At 41.1% G+C, this 21,920-nt stretch overlaps 1 long non-coding RNA gene across 1 annotated transcript in view; it reads right to left on the bottom strand.

The window, feature by feature from the left end:
• Positions 1-15,340, bottom strand: part of LOC309374527 — a 32,592-nt gene extending 17,252 nt beyond the window's left edge. Inside the window, exons 1-2 of the long non-coding RNA XR_014170615.1 lie at positions 15,202-15,340; positions 12,980-13,083 (exon numbers count right to left, since the gene is read on the bottom strand). This is a non-coding gene — a long non-coding RNA (uncharacterized lncRNA). The remainder of the gene's footprint in view (positions 1-12,979; positions 13,084-15,201) is intronic.
• Positions 15,341-21,920: the final 6,580 nt, after the last annotated feature.

Genomic DNA, 21,920 nt, shown 5'->3' with positions numbered 1-21,920 from the left:
ATTAATATATTCATATGCTAATTTATATGTATAGTTGCAAATTTAGAAATAAAGACTACAGTAGGGAAGACTGGTCAGGTGCCCTGTGTGTCTACAAGCCACTTCAAGTTCCCTGCTCTTCTTCTTACGGTTCTTTAGACCATAAGTTGAACTAGACAGCTTCTCAAATGGACGACAATGCCCCATGGTGCCATTACCAGATCCAGCACCCTCCTACATTTGGTGGGTTGGTCCTTCCTAAGTTATGTGGGGTGGCTGAAGAGCTTCCCTTCATCACGCTGGCAGCTCCTGGCAGTGGCCATGTTGTTTACTTCACAACATCCTGTGAAGTTGAATTTTGTGGAGGGGAAACCATGACCTCTGCTGCCATGTTAGTTGCTCCAGGGTATTGTTGAAAACAAAAATGGAAGCAATCTGGAAGGAACATGTAAGGGGTTGGGGGACAAAGTGCCTGATGAGCCCTGATGGAGTCCTAGTATTTCAGTAGTTATCTGAGGATACTGCATGGTGATCTTACAAGGTCTGGCTGTCACACACAGCTGTAGAAGTTGTGTGTGAAGACTGTAACCATGCTGGCAGGTCCAATCACATACCCAAACAGAGCCATTGTGGGAGAGACACATACTGTGTCTGTAGGGGATAGCAGAGCAGGCAGGTGGATCATAATTCCTTATGATGATATGTGTGTAAGTGTTAAGGGTACCTGAGTACGTGGCTGACTGTCTGTGTTGAAAGCATGCTGAAAACAAAATAGAAATTTCATGGAAGTTGCCTATTGAACTTTAGCAGATAAAATAGAAAGCTGCAGGGGTTTTTATGGCATTGCTGTACATTTTCCCTGATTTTATTTACCATAGATTCAATCCTCCTTATAGTACAAGCTCCCTGCCGTTTACCTTCTTTGTCAAACAATAGGTCCTCCTGGCTTGACCTTGACCTATAACTAGACCTTGGCATTTAGTCATGCTGTGGTTTGTGGTAGCAATAACCGCAAAACAGGATCTTCCCAGTGGCTTCCAGCCAGAGTGTTACTCACTAGCTAATGGTTGGAATGGACTGATAAAAGATATGGGCTGTGGCATGCAGGGGGGAGGGGGAGCCACACATTTTGTGTTTGTTGGTGTGAAATAAGTAAGAATAAGCTGATAAAATGACACACTGGAGCCACAGTTGCTTGGTTATGCAAAACAGGCATAAAGTTACTAATGCAGAATTCTGTTCCCCAAATCCACACATTTCTCTCTATTGACCAGTCACTTTTAAAAAGTAAGCTTCATAAGTAAATTACTAAGGTGCATATTTCCCGCTTTAACCATTATCAACCCCACTGTTTGCCTGTCTATCAAATGTTAATAATAATAATAATAATAATAATAATAATAATAATTTGTACCCTGCCCATCTGCCTCCGTTGCACCAGCCACTCTAGGCTGCTTCCAACCAAATATACAAAAACACAACATAACATCACACATGAAAAACTTCCTGATACAGGGCTGCCTTCAAATGTCTATGGAAGGTTGTGTGATTATTTATCTCTTTTGGAGTTAGGTAGCCCAAAAGAAAAGATTATACAAAGTCTCCCCACTTTTCTTATTCTATATTAACTACATTGAGGCTGCCATACACACTTCCCTGGGAGTAAGTCCCACTGACTTCCCTAGGACAAGAGTTCTTCCTAGACATGCCTAAGATTGCAATGCGCTTGTAGTCAACTCTAGCCACAAGGTTGCATCATGACTGTCATATTTGGAGCAGACCTATTGAAATGAATGGGCAAGGCCCACTTAAGTCCAATTATTTTGATGGTTGTTCTCTGAGTAGACTTAGCCAGGCACAACCCATAGTCCCCCAGCACTTAAAGCATAAAATTGACATAACTTAGCTTTTGGTAACATCATAACAGATGTATGTCAGAGTTCAGCAGATTAAATCCTGCTCCCCAGTAAGCCATATCAAAACCCTAATATGATGTCAAAGAAACACATGATTAACTCTGCATGCTCAGGAAAGCTTTGAGCTTATATTTCTTGAGTATCAGCCACCCATGCAGAACAGCAAGCCTCTGTTGAAACGGAGGCTAGTCTTTGAGGACACTGATGGTCTGTAACGCTATTTGTAGGAACTGGCCTTACAAATGCTAGAATTTGGTCAAAAGTGTGCTCCAGTCAGATTTGTTTTGCATTACAAGCTTCCATCAATGAAACCATAGCAAGTGACCATCATAATTAAACAGGAAGGAAGTTTATAATATGTATTTTTCCAAAGATACTTTTTTTCTTTTTTTTTACAAATCCAGGAAATGACAGGAATTAAAAATGCCTTCCATAAATCTCCAAGTCCAAACTTTGAAGTGTATTTTATCCATTCATAAAGCTGTGCCCAATCAAAAACCAAGAAGCAAAATCATATGCCGTTCCATTGCAAAGATTAATATTTCCCCAGTGATTAATAACGGTGCAGATTTTAAGGGTAAAATGTTTTACGTGGATTTTTCCAAGAATTGACTGAATGATTAAGAGCCAGATTGCCTCAGAACATTTTTAAAAAGACGTTGATTAAACATTTTGAAGGTTCCTCATATGATACGAAAGTTGTTCTTGGGCATTTTCTTTACCCATTATGCAAATATGTCAACTCATTAATAATTTAAAAGTGGTAATACATTAATAATTAGGATCCCCATTAGAAATCTGACCTTTAATTGAATTCTATAGAAAGGAGACTGTGAAAAATGAGCCTTGTGATTTATGCTAAGAATAAAGGTTAAAAAGCGTTTTCCTAGTAGATCTTATCCCACTCACACCAACCCCATTATTGCCTAGGCAGATTTTTTTTTAAGAAGGAAAGGAAGAAAACTTTTCCTTCAAAAATAAAAATTTTACCCATGCTGTTTCTAAGGAAATAATTCTATGTGGTTTCATATAGGAAAGAGTGGAATATATTGATGAATTCTAGATGGGAGAGAAGCAAATGAAGGGACTGCTGTCATCTTCCTTTTGTGGATTAAGACTGCTATTTCAGAAACAGCATTAGGAAGCTGCCTTAAAGTGAATCAGACCACTGGTCCCTCTAATTCAGGACTGTTGACACTGCTGCCAGCAGCTCTCCAATTTTAGAAAGGCATCTCTCCCAACCCTCCCTGGAGATACCAGAGATTGAACCTAGGTCCCTTATACAGGTAATGCAGATCCTCTACCACTGAGCCATGGCCATCCCCCATTCCACCAGCTGAGAGAGGGAGACCCACCAATGGGACAGTGCTTGTGTCTCCAGAGACCTCCTGTGGGCACAAATATCCCAATGGTGGTGGAGACTAAGACAGGGGTCATGTCAAGAGGACTGTTAGTAGGTGAAATGGACCAACATATCCCCAAACAGGCTCAGGAATGACACTGTTGAACTTGGTGCAGTTATAGTCTGCTGTTGTGGTCAATGGGAAGGGAGGAAAGAAAAGCAAGGGAGCAGGGAAATAGGAAAATCAGCCCCCCCCACCTCCTGACCCCATCATACCTAGATGGCAGAGCTTTGGGTCTTGTGGTTGCTCCACCATTAATCTTCTATGCACACACACACACACACACACACACACACACTGATTCAAATAGCCATGCAACAGATTTCAGATCATATTCCTCTGCCTACAATATTGTAAAGGGGTTCATCTCTTGCACCAGCTTAAATGGATTATTCCCTGATCCGACCATTGATTGAGCATCACAAACCCACACAGGTGGCAGCCCCTGTGATGTAATGGCAGAGAGCTTTTAGGGATGCAGGTAGGCCAAGGGAGAGCAAGAATAGGGAAAGGAATGCAAAGGAAAGGAGGTTCCTCCAAACCACATGTTCTGGTTGCTCCCAGTGTTAAACACAAATGCTGACTTCTGCCAGGTTAGCCTTTCAGGAGCTGAATAGCTCAGCTGGTTACAGCATTGTGCTGATAATGCCAAGGTTGCAGGTTTGATCCCCATATGGGACAACTGCATATTCCTGCATTGCGGGGGGTTGAACTAAATGATGCTCAGGGGCCCTTCCAGTTCTACCATTCTATGCTTCTATGATTAGCATTTGCTAGCTATAATACAGTGGTACCTCGGGTTAAGTACTTAATTCGTTCCGGAGGTCCGTTCTTAACCTGAAACTGTTCTTAACCTGAAGCACCACTTTAGCTAATGGGGCCTCCTGCTGCTGCCGTGCCACCGGAGCACGATTTCTGTTCTCATTCTGAAGCAAAGTTCATAACCCTAGGTACTATTTCTGGGTTAGCGGAGTCTGTAACCTGAAGCGGATGTAACCTGAAGCGGATGTAACCCGAGGTACCACTGTATAGGATTATGAGGTTCTGTTTCTATATAACAGTAGTGATGACTTGACTCCTCTCTGCTCAAGTCAGAACTGAGCGATTTGCCAAGAGTCAGAAAACAGCAAAGTTCCCAATTTCAAATAAAATATTATAGTATTATCAAGTGTGCCAGAGGAAGACCTAAAAACTCTAGCTAGTGCAAATTCTACTTCTCATGTCTTAGCCAAGAACAGTTGCAAGCAGCTTGTCATGCCTCTGGCAGTGTGAGAGCCATGTGATAGGTTGTGTTAATATCATAAGGAAGTGACATGTTTGGAGCCGACCACATGCCTTGCTTCAGAAAAAGGCATCTGTGGGGGCTGTGATCTGGACTGTGACTGCAGCACTGAAAGGGGGCTATCCAGTTTCTGCTTTCATTGCAGCGATGGGTCTATATTCTCATTCCATTCCTCCCCACACCCATGAAGGAAGACACGAAACCATAGATGCGGTTAAGAGTCCCAGCTCAATTTACTATCAACACACAAGGATCTTCAGTGAAACAGGATTGACTAACTCAACCCAGGCAGCCAGTCTAACTGGGGGAGACAGAGAGGAGTCTGCCTCCACAGTGGGCGACACCAACCTGGATCAGGAAATGAACTGCTCTGTACCTTTCCTTACCAACTCACTTAAGAAGTGACCCAATGCAGTACCCCAATTGCTCTTCCTTTCCTCTTCCCAATGTGTTCAGCAGGGTGATGCTTCCAGGCACCAAAGAATGCTCCTCTCTCCACCTCCACAACAGTGGTACACTTTGGGCTTTAAAATTTCAGCAACACCCTGTGTGATGCCAAAATCAGTGCCCCCTGCCTCTCACTTTCAGTTGTTCGTGGTTCATGTGGCACCCTCTCGGCTTGGTGCCCAGTGTGGGCAAACCAGTTGTGTTCCCCTAAATCCACCTCTGCCCACAACCAGCTGCCAGTTACATATTGGTTGGGCAGCATCCCTTCATGCCTATTATTCTGTAATGTTAATCCACTCTGCCCATCATGCTTGTCTGTTGTGACCTATGAAACTTGCCCATCAGATAGACACCACTAGGTCCAGAAATCTAGGGAGTATAAAGTAGGCAGAAAGGCGGACTCTCTACTAAGCTACTGGCTTGTCCTGTACTCCCTTGGAGGATGACAGGTGTGTGGTGTGTAGTGTAGTTTGCAGGAGGTGCAGGCAGGCAGCAAGCAAGTGGTGCAAGCTGTGGACCCAGATAGTCACAGAGGAACAGGCAGGGCAGTTCCTCAGCAACCATACTGCTGTGCTGCCACTGTCTACCTCTTGCAGATGCCGCTCTTTCACAGAAATCACAAACTGATTTGGAAAAGTGGGAAAATAAGCTTAAGAGTAGAAAACTGAGAAAGTGGAAAACTGAAATGACACATTTGCCTATGCCTAGCGGTCCAGCATGGGGCTATAGGGAGTAGAAAGTTCAGTGGAAAGTGGAAAGGATTCCTTGTGCAAACAAAAGTATCTATCATTGCCATTAAGGGTCTTTGGATGTGAGCCTCCTGAAAATTGTTCTTCTCTGTCACATAATGTTTTCCAATTCTTCCCAGCAGTTATTATATTTCAATGCCCATTTAATTTCAGATTATTATCATTCTCAGGAAGTTAAATACATTAATAATACTAATACTAATACAAATAATAACATTATTATTATTATTATTATTAATAATACCCTGCCCATCTTGCTGGGTTTCCCCAGCTTCTCTGGGCAGCTTACAATAATTAATTAATCAATAAATTTCAGTTAATTAGTTACCAACCTGAAAGTTATTCAATAATCACATTTATTAAATAATCTAGTAGCTATGATCAATTACTGAGAATCAACTAAAATGAATATATGGGTATATATAATTTTGAGCACTAAAATTGTTAACTTGCTAACTGGAAAAAAAAACATTCTAAATGATTTGCATGCAGGAGACACACTGAAATCAGCTGAAAGTGAAATAGTTTCAGTTAATTGATTAACTCCATAGAAGTGATTAGGTTGGGGTGATTAGGGACACATAGATGGTTGGACAGTTCTCTGAGGGCCACATGCTACATAAACAGACATTCACAGATACACCACACATATAGCCCACAGGAGCCCACAGATGCAGCGCGCGCACACACATACATGCACGTGCGTGCGCGCGCACACACACACACACAGAGAGAGAGAGAGAGAGAGAGAGAGAGAGAGTCAATGGATTTCTCCATCTCAGTGCTTTGATTTCCTAATACATTACTAAAAACTTTCCTGGTTGCATAATTGACGTTATCTAGCTTTGTGTTTGGGGTGAAACGCCCATGAAAACTGTTCTAACTTGTTTCCTATATGTGCATGTTAAACTATAACTGGATGATGGAGAAAGGTAACAACCTAGATAATCCTCATCACTGGGAGGAAAACAATATTGTGGGTTTCAGGTGTTGACCTTGATAGTATGGATAGGGAGAGCAGGCAAAGATCTGATAGCACGGTTAAGGCTTGTGTATTTGTATGGATGACATGTTTATAGGCAAAAAATATTTATGTCTACCCACAGAGTATGTTCCATTCCACCTGAGGTCCTATTAAATAAGAGATGCAGATTGCTACTCCATTGGTCACCTGTGGTAAGAAGTAATTGCCAGCCAGAATGGTGGCAAATAGCACAGGCTATCCCAGATGCCCTTCTAACAACTGCTACCCAATGCTTCATGTACATGATTATGCATCCTCATCAATCCCACAACCCCCCACCCCCCAGAAAAAAATCCTTTGAAAAGACGACTTTGCAGTGAATCGATTGTTTTTATCTATATGAACTTGTCTGTACAGATCAGAACACAGAAGCCATTAAGGTATTGCTTTATGAAATGCCCCGATATTGCAGATTCCCCACTATTGTATAAAACGATCTCTTCTTGAGATCAGTGAGACAGAGCAAGGATTACAGCAGGCTGCCAAGTATAGCCCCCTTTTTGTTAAAAAGGCACAATAGGAACAAATGTTGGAGGAGGAGGACATCTAGCGATCAGATGTATATTTACACCCTTAACCCATTTGTGGCTGTGCATGCCACTACAGCAGGTGTCCTAAATGTTGCACTCTTCAGATGTTGCTGGACTACAACTCCCATCATCCCCACCAACTGAGCTGGGCTGGTTGGGGCTGATAGGACACGTAGACAAATGTATCTGGAGGGCACCAGGTTAGTGAAGGCCACACTAGAGTATTAAATGGGGTGGGGATCATTCCTAAACTCTGATTCAAATGAAGGAGGAAGAATTGAGAGTACCGTAGAAGAGACAGCTTGCTAAATAATTTGCAGAATTCTATCCAGTCCCTCTGTTCACCACTTGAATCTGGACATCTCTTCTGGAGCCATGTTATATTATCTTAATCTCTTTCTCTAAGCAGAATTTCTTCTTCATTCGTAGCCAAAGCCATTCATCCCTTACCTTTCTCTCCCCATATAGAAGTCACAAATACATTGACTTCTGCTCTGCATGAAGCACTATCCCCCCCACCCCCCGCTGACTCTGAGCCTCCTTGCTCATAAAAACTACACTACCATCTGGTTCCCCAGTTCTTGCTTCCCTAAATTCATTCTGCACACATCCCATAGCCCAGGAGCAGGTAAGAACATAATCCCAACTGCCACCACAAGGGTATCTGGAAAACCATCTCACCCTGAGGAGAGAGGAGAAGAAAGAAGGTGCAAGAACTGTCCCCAGCCAGCTCCCACAGTGAACTCTTCTCCTCCAAACACTCTCCACAGGGACATCTGAAGGACCATCTTGCCCCGAGAGGAGAAAAATAGCAGTAACATTTTTTTCTTTTTTGAAAAAACAATAACACCTAGTTGTCATCTCCATTCTTTTGTTGCAATAATCTTATGTAAACCGTTTTGTGAGGTCTGCTTGAAAAGTGGTATAGTAATACTGTAAACAAATAAATATAATAAATAAAAACTACATAACTACACTGAGGTCCAGCTCCAAGGGCCTTTTGACGGTTCCCTCACTGTGTGAAGTGTGGTTGCAGGGAACTAGGTAGAGGGCCTTCTTGGTAGTGGCGCCTGCCCTGTGGAATGCTCTCCCATCAGATGTCAAGGAAATAAATTACTATCTGACTTTTAGAAGACATCTGAAGGCAACCCTGTTTAGGGAGGTTTTTAATGTTTGATGTTTTATCATGTTTTTAATTCTATTGGGAGCCCCCCAGAGTGGCTTGGATAAACACAGCAAGATGGGTGGGGTATAAATAATAAATTAGTGTTGGTAGTAGTAGTAGTAGTGCTGGGGGGGTAATGCAGGGGTACGCATACCCCTAAACATTTTGTGAATCTAGGTTTGACCTCATTGAGGGGCAGTATTTCAATATAAGTAGGAAAATGAGAGTACCCCTAAACATTTTTTTAGGGGGGGAAAGCACTGATTAATATTATCATTATTAGAGTCCCCTGGAGCAGTCCAGTGGTTCATCTAGTCCAGCATCTTTTCTCACAGTGCCAACCAGGTGCCACAGGCAAGATTTTAGTGCAACAACCCTCTCCCCTTTTGTGGTTTCCAGGGTACTGCCTCCAATTCTGGAGATAGACCATATCAATCCAGGTTCATAGCCTGAACCTTTGGCACACCGGGTGATGTTGCACTATAGCTCCCATCATCCCTAACCATTGGCCATGTTGACTGGAGCCAACAAGAGTTGGAGTTCAACAACATCTGGCAGGTCAGTTTTCCCATCCCTGCCATAGCTATCTATCTTGTTTCCTTCATATATACCCCATCTCGCTTCTGTTGCCTCCTGCTCAACAGAAAGCATGTACCAACGTACACAATATTTGCTGCTTCTTTTCTATGGGCATGTATTAATTACCCAACTGCCATTTTTCTGTGATAGAAACTGCCATTTTTCTGTGATAGACATCCTATGGCACTTCCCACAAAGAACCCTGCATTCTAGCTGTCTTGCCAATTCGGTACAGTAGGGCAGCAATGAGGAGCTGCCATTCCGACACGGGCACCACTTTTATCACTGTTAGTCAGGATTGCAGTGAGGTTGGGGCCACACAGGCAGACGTCAGGCTCTTCCATGTGTCTAATGCACGTACAATACTCATTAACAGTATTTGAAAGTCTGAAGCCCAGAATTTTGCCTAACATTGCAGTAGTATGTGGGTTGTGATCATTTATTATATCTTGTAATAGTCCTGATATACCTTGAGTGTATCTGCTGAATGTCCACTGAAGTTGGAAACAGACAGCATGCTAAATAACTTCTTAAGGAAGGGAAATTTTGCTTGCCGTTGGGCTGTATTATCAAAAAAAGAAAAGAAAAGAAAGAAAGGCCTTAATCACACATATTATTGAAATAAAACTTCCATTTCTTTCACATTGACAATTTTCTTGGGCACAATAGAGAGTTTCTGTCTAAGTGTGCCAACTTTTCCCCGTGACAATTGTTGGACAAAATTGGTCATGGCACCTTCTGATTATTAGCCATGCTTCTTAATTTTAATATTTTCCCCTCCTGACAGATTTATTTCTTCCCAAGTTTTTTTTTAAAAAAAACCTTCTTAGAAGAAAATGTAGCTTCCTTATTTCCTAGGTCTGCAAATTACCAGGTGCCAAGCTATGAACATAAGGAAATTGAAGACCCTTGAGGGTGACCTTAAGAGGCACAAAGGTGGAGAATTGTGATATAGTGGTTGAGGCAATTTCATTGCAGCTCTTGGGCTCTGGAAAAATGAGAAATGGGTTTTCTATTACTAAATATAATGAATTCCTTTTCTGTCCTGTCACAAATTGTCAAACTTTATTAAAGAATTGAAAGATGTGATGCATACATATAGAAATGCTTAGCATGACGACCCACATTTAAAATGAGCAAGGGGGGCACAAATGCACTCAGGTCTCTCCACCAATATATGGTCTAGAAGTCCCTTCACATATAATATTTCAGAACTTTGCAGCATTGCTTCAAAAGAAGTATTGATGATTACTGAACATGGGGCTAGTGGTTTATTAACTGAGGTAAAAACAATAGTCGCTAAACTGTTTAACTGGATTAAGTGTGCCCCCTACATTTCACCTAAAGTGAATTTTGGGGCACAATTGAAAGGTTTCTGCTTCGCAAAAGCTGGGGAATTCTGAGTGATGCTAAAGTTGCTAGCAGGCTAGCACACTAGAAAGAATGTCTGCACATTGCTAAATGGCATGAGTAACTCAGCATGTCCTATGAAATTTAAGAGGCTCACATACCTAGAACATACAGTGGTACCTCGGATTAAGAACTTAATTCATTCCGGAGGTCCGTTCTTAACCTTAAACTGTTCTTAACCTGAAGCACCACTTTAGCTAATGGGGCCTCCTGCTGCTGCGTGATTTCTGTTCTCATCCTGAAGCAAAGTTCTCAACCCAAGGTAATATTTCTGGGTTAGCGGAGTCTGTAACCTGAAGCGTCTGTAACATGAAGCGTATGTAACCTGAGGTTCCACTATATTTATATTCTTTCCTTTCTATCCCAAATTTCTACTGGAACCACTTCGGTGACTCCTAACCACTGCCTTGGATGAACTAGTGGAACTGAACAAAGCTCACTGAACTGGTTCCAAAAATCTCTGAACTATACCCAAAAGTAGTTCCATCAATAGCCAGATGAATTTATGTCATGACCAACTAATCCAACAACAATCCAGATACAGAATTGGAAGCTTTAGAGATACCAGCGAAAGAGCTGGCTCAGAGCCAGCATTCAGGGAACCATGTTGACTGACACTGGCAGACAGAAGCCTCCAGAAGAAAATCTCTTAGATAACCAGAATCAAAGTCTAGACACTCATGGCGGTCTTCCCCTGAGGTAAAATCTTCTGGTGAGCCCACAGCTTGGCTTTTGACTCATATGACTGCTGTTGACATTGATTGTAATTTACTGGAGCTACTGTAACAGCAATAGCAACACCATTGGCAAGCTCTCTGCTCGCAGGAAAGTACCATGATTTCCAGTCTTGCAGAAGCTGACACTTTTGCCATACACTGGCCAATACGACCCTACCATCAAACCAATCTCAGGGGCCAAGATACCTGCAGGGTACCTCTATTCTTTGTCTCAGCCTGTACTCTAGAACTTAACTGAGAAACTTCTCAGTTGGTTTTATTCAGCCATCCAGCTGTCACACACATGCTATTTGTAAATAAAAATGTAGGGAATTATGCTTGTATAGCTATTATCAAGCCTCAGATGTTATTACCAACTGGAATTGATATCCACTGTCCCAATCTTTGAATGGTGGTCACAATTTCTACCAATTTTCTGTGGGGGCGCAGTATCCATCAAAGAGGGGAGTGATTGGAAGAAGGACTTCAAAACAAAGAATGGACATATAGCATTTCACCTTGTGACTAAACTGTTATGCCCTTCTGGACTCTTCATTGCTCCAAGCATCTCTCCACACTTTGTGAATGTGTTATACTAGACTGATTTGTTGTTATTTACTTGAATGATATTCTGATGTTTTCCTAATCATCTCAGCATGGCTCCAAGGACATCATTTGTGTGCCAAGCTAGAAAAAAAGTGCTTTTGACCTGAACACTGCAGAGCTGTTGGGACACACAGTCGCTTCCTAAGATATCCAGATGGAGCTGTCCAAGGTCTAGGTCCTATTAGACTAGCAAGCACCAAGAATGTGGAAAGACACACAATGGTTTTCAGGCTTTGCCAGTTATTACCCTCAGTATGTCAAGAAATATTCTGGTCTTTTGATTCCCTTGACAGACCTTTTGAAAGTCCACAAACCATTCCAGTGTACAACATGCTTTCAGTTAGTTAAAATGAGACTTATGAGAGGCACGAGTGCTGTCCCATGCTATCAACACAGATTCAGTTCATCATGGAGGCAGGTGCCTCCAATGTAACTATTTGGGCCATTTGTCTCTGTGGGTGACACCCACAGGCCTGCCCTCAAGCCTTTGCATATTTCTCAGGGAAACTGACTCCTCCTGAACAGAATCATGCAGTCTGGAAGAGAAGCTATTGCATAAAAGCTGCCTTTAAGGCCTGCATCTGAACATTAGAGGAAACCCACAACAGTGCCTTCCCTTGGGCTGGAGCCTAAGTCCATTGAGCTTGGTCACATGACCTGGCAACCCAGCATAGAACATCATTTTAATGGCTTGCTTTCCCTCTGCCAGGCTTAGGCTGGTTCAGCCAGCAGCAAATTTGCTGCTGAATGGGCTTTGGATCTGGTGCAACTTGATGCCGACTTAATTTACACTGGTGCACTCTATGCCAGCTTCTTGTGCATAGGATTGCTGTCTTAGTTCGGTTTTGTGTGTTATCATTTTCTATTTTTATTATGACTAGATACTTTAAAAGCTGGAAATTCCTCTGGCTTCTCTGGACCTCTGGAAGGACCTATTTGTAAGAGGAACACTACATAACTGCTAAATATTATTATCATCATAATGAGAAACTGTATCATATTATAGAATGAAAGTTTGCCCCAATTCATCAACATTCCTCATACATTCCCCAGGAAAAAGGAAAGAATGTTTTATGAAATGCAAATTTCTGTGTACAGATTCATGGCTTGTGTTCCATTTCTACATTAATCTGCAAATACATTCAAATCCCCACAAAATAATTATTTAAATACCTATTTAAGCAATGATATTTTCTTCAGAGTAGTATTCCGGAGGTAAAGCAGGGCTGTCATAAATATGTGTGCCAGCAGGTGGTAGCAATTTCATTGTGTTCTCGCTGAATAAAGCAAGAGCAATAATTATTATTTCCTTAAATAATAATAATAAAACAGCCTTAGTATAATATCTTTACACAGTGGTGTTAAGTCTGTATTATGGTACCAAATCATTTTTATACCCACATTTATTCCCTCTGTGTGGGCATATCTCCAGCAATCCAATAATAAAAAGATCACCTCAGTGGTTTTAAAACAAACGAACACTGAAGAGATATATGCCACTATTCTTAATTATAACCAAGGAATAGTTCCCACCTGTTCCTTAATGTACTCTAAGATCCAAGTCAGGTAATTTGTCACCTGAGCCAAAAAGATAACAATATGCTTTTCAGGAATGCCTGTCCTGTTTTCAACAAATGTAATTGCGACAGTGCGACAGCCCTTTTTCCCCTGGCGCCATTGGGCCTGCCCTCAATTAAATATAGTGCACCCACCTCACAGAACACCAATTCCACCAATTCCTACAAACTACCCCAGATTATCTTGTGGGGGACTTGTGCGAGGGAAAACTTAATAATTTGGGAAGCAAAGGCTCTGAAAAGACTCGATATGGAGGCCAAATGGCCGAAATATTGGGAGATATTAGAATTAGAAGGAGATAAACTGAAATTGCAGAGTTTTGAGAAATTAAAGGACAAAGTGCGAGATTGGCTTCATTATTATCAAGTAAGAGAGACCTATAATTTGGACAAAAAGTTGGGTTTCCAGGTGGAAAAATCAAAATTGGAAACAGAACTGTTAGAACCTAAAACTAAGATCCTTTCAAGAATGTATAACTTGCTGTTGAAATGGAACACTCAGGATGAAACAGTCAAATCAGCCATGATTAAATGGGCACAGGACATAGGTCATAACATTTTGTTTGCTGGCTGGGAAAAGTTATGGACCACCGGTATAAAATTCACGGCATGTAATGTCCTAAGAGAGAATATTATGAAAATGATTTATAGGTGGTACATGACCCCAGTCAAGCTTGCTAAAATTTATCACCTGCCTGATAATAAATGTTGGAAATGCCAAGAGTCTGAGGGTACATTTTTTCACCTATGGTGGACATGCCCAAAGATTAAGGCTTTCTGGGAAATGATATATAATGAACTGAAAAAGGTATTTAAATATACCTTCCTTAAGAAACCAGAGGCCTTTCTCTTGGGCATAGTCGGACAATTGGTGTTAAATAAAGTTTTTTTTATGTACGCGACAACAGCAGCAAGAATTCTCATCGCAAAGTATTGGAAGACACAAGATTTGCCCACCTTGGAAGAATGGCAGATGCAAGTGATGGACTATATGGAGTTGGCAGAAATGACTGGCAGAATCCGAGACCTGGGAGAAGAATCAGTGGAAGAGGACTGGAAGAAGTTTAAAGACTATCTGCAGAAACACTGCAAAGTTTATGAATGTTAAAATAATGTTGGATTTGGAAATAATAAGGCATTAGTGACATAGCTTAAAAAGTATGTAATAGAAAAGGAGGAAAGATTAAAGTGATATTATGTCGAAAGTAAATAATATTATAAAGGTGATTAAGTACGAGGAGAAAAAATTGGTGACATAATAGAATGAACTTAATAATTAAAAATGAGATCTGAAAGAGGGTAAGGATTTGCTGTATCTGATTGGGTAAAGAGGAACACAAAAAAGGGAGGCGTGAGGAAGTCAAGAAAGGAAGTTAATTAAGTATGATCGAAAAAGTTGGAGTTTTTATGTTTTTGTACTTGGTTGGGTGGAATTTTCCTTTACTGTATTTTATATTTTTGTGTTTTGATCTGTTCTATGTGTTACTTTTGATTATGCTTTATTTCTTTTTACATTTTTTCTACTTCTGTGGTAGTTATGTACTTTTATTTTTTGTAAAAACCTAATAAATATATATTTTTAAAAAAAGTAAAAGGAAAAAAGGAAAACTTAATAATTTGGAGTCTTGGGCAGGATTTGATCAAATAAAGAATAAAGGTTTTATTAAACAAAGGAAGTTTATGACACAAGTGGGTAAAGCATAGGATATTTCAGATTATAATGCTATTTCACTTCAGTTCTTTCTCAGTTGTTGCACAGCTGTTGCCGCTTAATACTTTAGTTCTTAAAGAAGGTGGTACTTCCTGTCAGCTACACACCTCTTAGACAATCCAACTCCTGAGGTACTCCAAGTAACAGACCCAAGGGATCTCCACAGCCCTCTCAACTGGTTTGGGAGTCTTCTCCTTTTGCAGAAGGATCTCTTCCCTCCTGACTGGAATGAGACCTAAGTAGACTGAAACCTCACAACTTCTGCTTCTCCTGGCTCAGCCTCAGCCTCCCAGTTAATTCCTGGCCTATTACTCTCACAGGACACCACTGTCCTTCACACTAAGCTCAGATATTTCTTTCTCTAGCTTTTGATATATTCCTCAGAGTGGATATTTCTACCAAGAACCACTTCTCTCTCCTCTCACTCCCTATCTCCCAACCTACAAACTGTCTCTCAAAATCCTCTCCTTTTCAACCCCCTCTCCTGGAACCCTGGCCAATCAGAGGGTGCCATTCATTAACTGTTTGCTGGCAGAGAGAAAGAAAACACTTGGGGACCCAACCTGCCCAGCAAAACAAACTTTTTCGTCACATTAAGCCATTTATTTAGTAATCCTCCATGTGTTCTATGTCGAGTCTCTGCCAGCTACCCAAATATGTGAATTTAGCATCATTAATATGTTTAGAAACAGTTGTTTATCCCTCATATAGATATGCCCTTCATGAATAGTGTGTGATAGATGCCTTCAGCTTCATTTTCTCTCAAATAACTTTCTAACCAAATTTCCACAAGCAGGGGAAAGGAGGTGGCATGTCCGTAGTCCAGCAGCTTTGAAAAACTATATGCATTTGAATGCTAGTTTCCATAATATCAGTTGATAAATGAAGATGACCATATATGACAGAGGCTAAAAATATGAAGATATAGTTGCCATGGCAATTAATCAAGATTCTAGTGGACATGAAACAGCTTCCTATGTACTCTCCTGCTGGCAGTTAAGGGGCCCTTAAATAAATCCTGCTGTTGGAAATGGTGTGGTCTGATGACCACATGGGAGGAATAGGCACTCTTGATGGAATTTACAGGGCTTACATAATAAAATGCTGCTTACAAAATATGTTGTGCTACAACTTTGGAGGGGGGAGTTGAAACCAGAGAAGGATGCTCTGCTTCAGTACTTAGAAACGGATTCTCGATATGTTTACTCAGATGTGCATACTGCTGAATTTAATGGGGTGTACTCCCTAATAAAAATGCCTTTGGGTATGTACTGGTGACCTGGAAGCCACAGAAAAACAAGGCTTGGTGCTTCAGAAATAATAATAATGATGATAATAATGATACTAATGATAATAATAAGTTGATTTTAATGTCTCAGGTTTTGTCCATGCATGTAGCAAAGCACTCTGAAGTTCTGCCAAGATCAGTTTGTCCTGTAATTCCTGGGATAGACTTGCAATTAATCGAGAGGCATTCTCAGATCAAGGAATGGATCCAGAATACAACAGAAATTTCAGAAATTTGTAGAGTTTTTCCTTAATGCCAAATCCTGCTTTATATGGATCATGTCACTTATTATTATTATTATTATTATTATTGACAATTTCCATGAGCTGGGGCTCATGGAAGCAGAATTCTTCCACAGGTACAAAGAAAACTGAAGCACCTGCATATATTTTGTAATCTCATTGCGTTAAATTCCTGGGCTTGGTGGTGTGGCTTATATTTACTGACTCTTAACAGTTCATTTCAAGCCTTAGGCTCATTCATCTGTGACACATTTCCATTACTTCAGAGGTGTTTCTCTAGCTGGAAAATCCTAGTTCGTAGACTCTCGTGCTATTTTAGCTACGTTCTATATAGAATTAAAGATAGTGAAATGGTTAGTGGAACTTTTGACAACCTGTCTTTAGGCATACATGTATCTGATTTAGTAATTTTACCTCCATCTTCAAATACAGTCTGTTAAATGCTCAGCAAAAATTTCATGTAAATTCAGCACCTAATCTGCAGCATATGGGCCTGGTTTTATTTCTCTGTGAAGAGGAATTAATCTGCACAGACACACAGAGAGATATAGTAGATAGGCTGGCTGTCTTCTTTTTAAGGACCAGGGAATTAATGAGGCCTGGTTGGTAAATACAGCCAACCTGCTATTTTACACACTGCAGCTGCCAAGTTATATATAATTTTATCATATCTACTTGGTCATCAAGTTTGTTTATTATATTGGCATCTTTTGATAATTTATGTAAAGCACTAAGATATTTTTTAGTAAACCATCTATCATTTTAATAAATCATCAATCAAAATAAAACAAATATGGAAGTGCTGTCAATCTATTACAGGACAATTACATTTTCCCAGTATAATCATTAAGGAGCAAAAGAGCAAACACAGCCTTGACTTTTAAATCAGTGGAAGACAGATCCCTGCTAAATAAATAAGTGCAACATGCAACAAACAGAGGAGCAGCCCTCCAATAGAAAGAGGCTCAGCCAGGAATCTCTGGAATGATAACAGGAGCATTGCAAGCAGGTCCCTAATATCACCTGTGAAATGTTGATGGCTGTGTGTAACTTTGTGATGCCTGCCAGATTTTATTCGATTCCAACTCCCATCATCCCCAGTTAGCATGGCCTATGGTGAGCAATGAAGTGGGCTGGAGGTCACCACACAGGGCTCAAGCCAGACGTAGCCAAAGTTCCCAACCTATCTGCTCCTGGATTTAACTTGTCCCAGGGTTTACTAGTGTCAAAGACCAGTTGTTGTCCTGCGTCTACAATCCTAAATTGTCAGGGACTGGCTGGATGAGGAAGAGTGGTGGGTGCCACCTGCCCTAGAGCCCCCCAGGAATAACACAGAAGATTACTTGGACTCTAGATTGTGGTGGTGGGACACTGAAGAGCAGCCTGGGGAAGGGACAAGTTGGGAGGTGCTTGAAGCAGGAGGCTTGAGCAATCAAGGGGGTTCAGAAGGAGGAGGCCCTTCCAGGAGAGAGCTGGAGGCTGAGAGTCTCAGGGATAGCACAGACTCAGACAGAGAGGAGTCAGAGATTACCTCTGCTAGTCCCAGTGCTGCTGGCTGTCCTCCCCCCATGACACCCCACTTACTGTAAGGAGAGTTCTGCACATTGCTGAGCAATGGACCAGACAGGTTCAGAGGAGGAGCCCACCCTGTCATCGCAGTATCCATCTGTTTGGGAAGGGTCCAGAGTGAGAGGCTAGTGGTAGTAGGCAGGGCCAGTCTTAAGATGAATGAGTCAAGCCAGAGTAACTCTGCTGTGTTGTCACTTTCTGTGAATAAAAACTAATTGCATTCTATGCCTCATGTTCTTTCCTGCCCTGTGGATGACCTGCAGTCTCCTGACAGCTCCTTGACATAATCCCAGAGACTCCTGAACACAGTGGGACACACAAATAGAAGCACATAAGATTGCACTAGCAAGACAAGAGTAGAGGGAATGCTGGGAAAGTAGCCTGTTTTCATGATTGGGTCCTGGGTGAGTACTCGTTCTGAAGGATCCAGTGTTCAAAGGGTCCATGTGACTGAGATGAAGACTTTCAGTCTTCTTTAGTTTAAGCTCTATCCAACTTCCTGAAAAACAATGTGTTGTTGTTGTTTGCATTTCTGATACATTTCCATATTGATAAAATGTAAACAAAATAATACAAAAAGAAAAGAATCTCTGTAATAAGGAAAAGTAACAATTTTAAGATTAAAAAAGAAAGAAAGAAATATTCCATTACTGACTTCCCATCCTCCCCATCCATGGTTCTTTTTATCTCCTGTTTTTCTCACATTTTCTTGGTTCACCCCATCTATCACAACTCCTTATATAAACTTTTGTAATTTCTTACACTGCAGAGAATCCTGCTAGGTTGATTATCTGCTTATAATACTTTTTCATATATCCAATAAAGACGATCCAGTCTTCCTTATATCTTTCAGCATTTAGATTTCTTATTCTAGTGGTCATCCCTGCTAGCTGTGAAAAACAATGTTTGTTGGTTCACACATGCACACAATCACACCAGCCAAGTTTACCTTTATGTTTGGCTTCTGCATTAGAACTACTAATGGCTCCAGATGTGGATATGTTACTGCCGGTTCTCCATACATGCTGTGTGTGACATTGGAAACCTCTTTATGTTATGTGAGCTCTAGAGATGCCTCTGAGAGAGGCTCTTCTTTGGGGATCTCAAATATATTTTGGAATGGTAACATGTCAAAATTGCAGCTATTAAAATCAATGAGGCAGATTGCTCCAGGCATATCCAAAGTCCATTTCGGGGGCCTAATCTGGCCCGCTGGACAGTTTAACCAGCCCCTGTGGCAGTTTATTTCCTGGAGTAAAATCCTAAAATAACCTCAACAACTTCAACTCTTAAAAAAGCTCAACAACTTCAATCCTAAAAAAGGGGGGGTACTAACTTTGGTTGGTCCTTTGGTTGGCCCTCACAGCCCTTCACTTCATCAAATCTGGCCCTCTTTGAAAAAAGTTTGGACACCACTGCTGGTGCCTAAAGCAAAGCTGTGTGTTTGACAACAGCAGTGTGCTTGTGATTAATGGCTATGATACTCCATTGACCCCACAGTCTGAACTAAGATTTAGCACACCAATTCTGGAGGGCAAATGTTATATTTAAGTGTGGGCAGTTGAAATCAATCCAATTGTCTGAGAGAACATTCTCTCCACACCCCAGAAACTCACCCCCCGCAAGGATTGGGAAAAGTTGCTCCTTCCTTGGTAAGGGAGCCTTGGGTAAGGGAAACCCAACCTGCCCACCTGGGACCCACTCCCCAGCATTTACCAAGGTTTCCAAGCCATGCCCAATGGGGATCCCCAAGTACTTCCAAGCTACAGACTTCATGTTTAGCTACATTTCCACTTCTAGTAGCTAATATTTTAATGAGATTGTCCTTAAAAAGGACATCTCCCATTCTGAGGCTTCAGTATTGGCAGACTTCCCTTCACCATAGATTGTGCGTCAGCCGCTGTTCCGTAATACGACACGGCACTTCAGAGGAGCAGCATGTGCTTAGAAGCATATTGGTTATGAAAGCTTCTCATTGTAATGTTATTCACGTCTGAAGTAATTGAGAGAAAACAATGGATCCTGTAAGCCGGTATGAGCACCAGGCTGTGATGTTCTGGGAATGGAAGTGGTATGGAAAATGTCACCGAAAGCCACAACTTTTCTTTTAAGAAAACAGCATCCACTATTCTTTATTTCTTCTTAAATATGCACATTGAATCAAGGAAATGAAAATTGAAATGTTCAATCTTTAAGCTTATAAGGAAAGCTTGTATAGAACAAAAAGGAAAAAGGAGGAAAGAATGGACAGTATTATAAATGCTCCCCCCCCCCCGAAATGGTTTCTGGAGTTCTCTGTACCTCCAAATGTAGTGGCTGGGGTGGTGGGGCAAATCTGCCCCCCATGCCATCATCACTATAGCTCACTTCAGTGGGACAGGGCCTCAGTAAGGTTGGGTCTTCTTGGTTGCATTGGTGGAGCCAATCCTATGCTGCCACTGGTGGATCATTCATGAAGCCTCAACCTTGCTATCACCGTGACCCACTCTGGGTATAGAGCGGTATATAAATTCAATAAATAATAATAATCTTCACCCAGGTAACCCCTGGAATCCCATTATAAGCAGGAAGAACTATTTCGTCTATTGATCTGTCAGTCTATCTATTTGGAATTAATATCCTGCCTTTCAAAGTCCCATGATGACTTTTTTACATTCCATAGTTAGTGATATTAAAGATTCAACTCTCTTTAAAAACAATAATAAAAATAAAAATCACCTTGAATCCAGACAGACAGCAGAGGGCAGTGTTAACATTCTGAATGCAGAGGATATAAAATCCACCATAAATCTTTTGTATGTAAGATTGACATACAAATAAGTCAATGTTTATTACTAGGAAATGAGTAGCAGGTAGTTGTTCCATTTTGATATTGTACAAAAGGTTTCGTTTGGGGCTTGTTGTCATGTTACATTATCTAGATTGTCAGTTGGGGGTGGAGGGAAAAAAGGCATAAAAATCTCTAATAGAAGAGACTGAAACATCAAAACTGCATTATTTCTTGCACATTCATTGAATGCGTGTGAATGATTGATTTGCTTTCTGTTTAAGTATTTGCGAACAAAATAATTTGGCCTCCAGCAGAGAAAATGGCTTGGGGACACTAAAGAACATTTAGGAATAGGAGACTGTTTTCTAGGATCTGAGGCAATGATCTGAAGTATCCAGAGAGGCGGGGGGAGGTGTGTGATGGCTTCTGCAGCAGTAAAGGTTAACACCTAAGTCAATATAGTAGCTACTTGATCGCACACTTGGATAATAATAAAAGGATTTACAATATTGGTTGAATCTTTTACATACCAATAAAGATCCTTGGGTTCCTGATCCACTCACTAATGGCTTGGCCTTCTGGAGTGCTGGGGGGCCATAAGGTGACAACACCAGTGGCAAGAATGACAGCCGCAGGAGTTTGAAATAAATCTAGTTGAATGTGGCTAGAGGCCATTTTGGAGCCTACTCCATGATTGGTCACCTACCCTCAAAAAAGGATGTTGTGGTGTTGGAAAAGGTTCAGAAAAGGGCAATCCAAATGATGGATCATCTCCCCTATGAGGAAAGGTTGTGACATTTAAGACTTCTTAGTTTAAAGAAAAGGGGATAAGATAGAAGTGTATGATATTACTGCATAGCCTTTCAGATGAATGCTATCTGTTGTTTGTTTGATATTTGCTCTTTTAGAATTCTACTGTGTAAATTGTTCCTCTTTGCTGCTATGGACGGGCATATT

This window comes from Podarcis melisellensis (genome assembly GCF_964234715.1).
Source record: "Podarcis melisellensis genome assembly, chromosome: 7".
Lineage (NCBI taxonomy): Eukaryota > Metazoa > Chordata > Lepidosauria > Squamata > Lacertidae > Podarcis > Podarcis melisellensis.
This window is presented reverse-complemented; position numbering and strand designations above follow the sequence as displayed.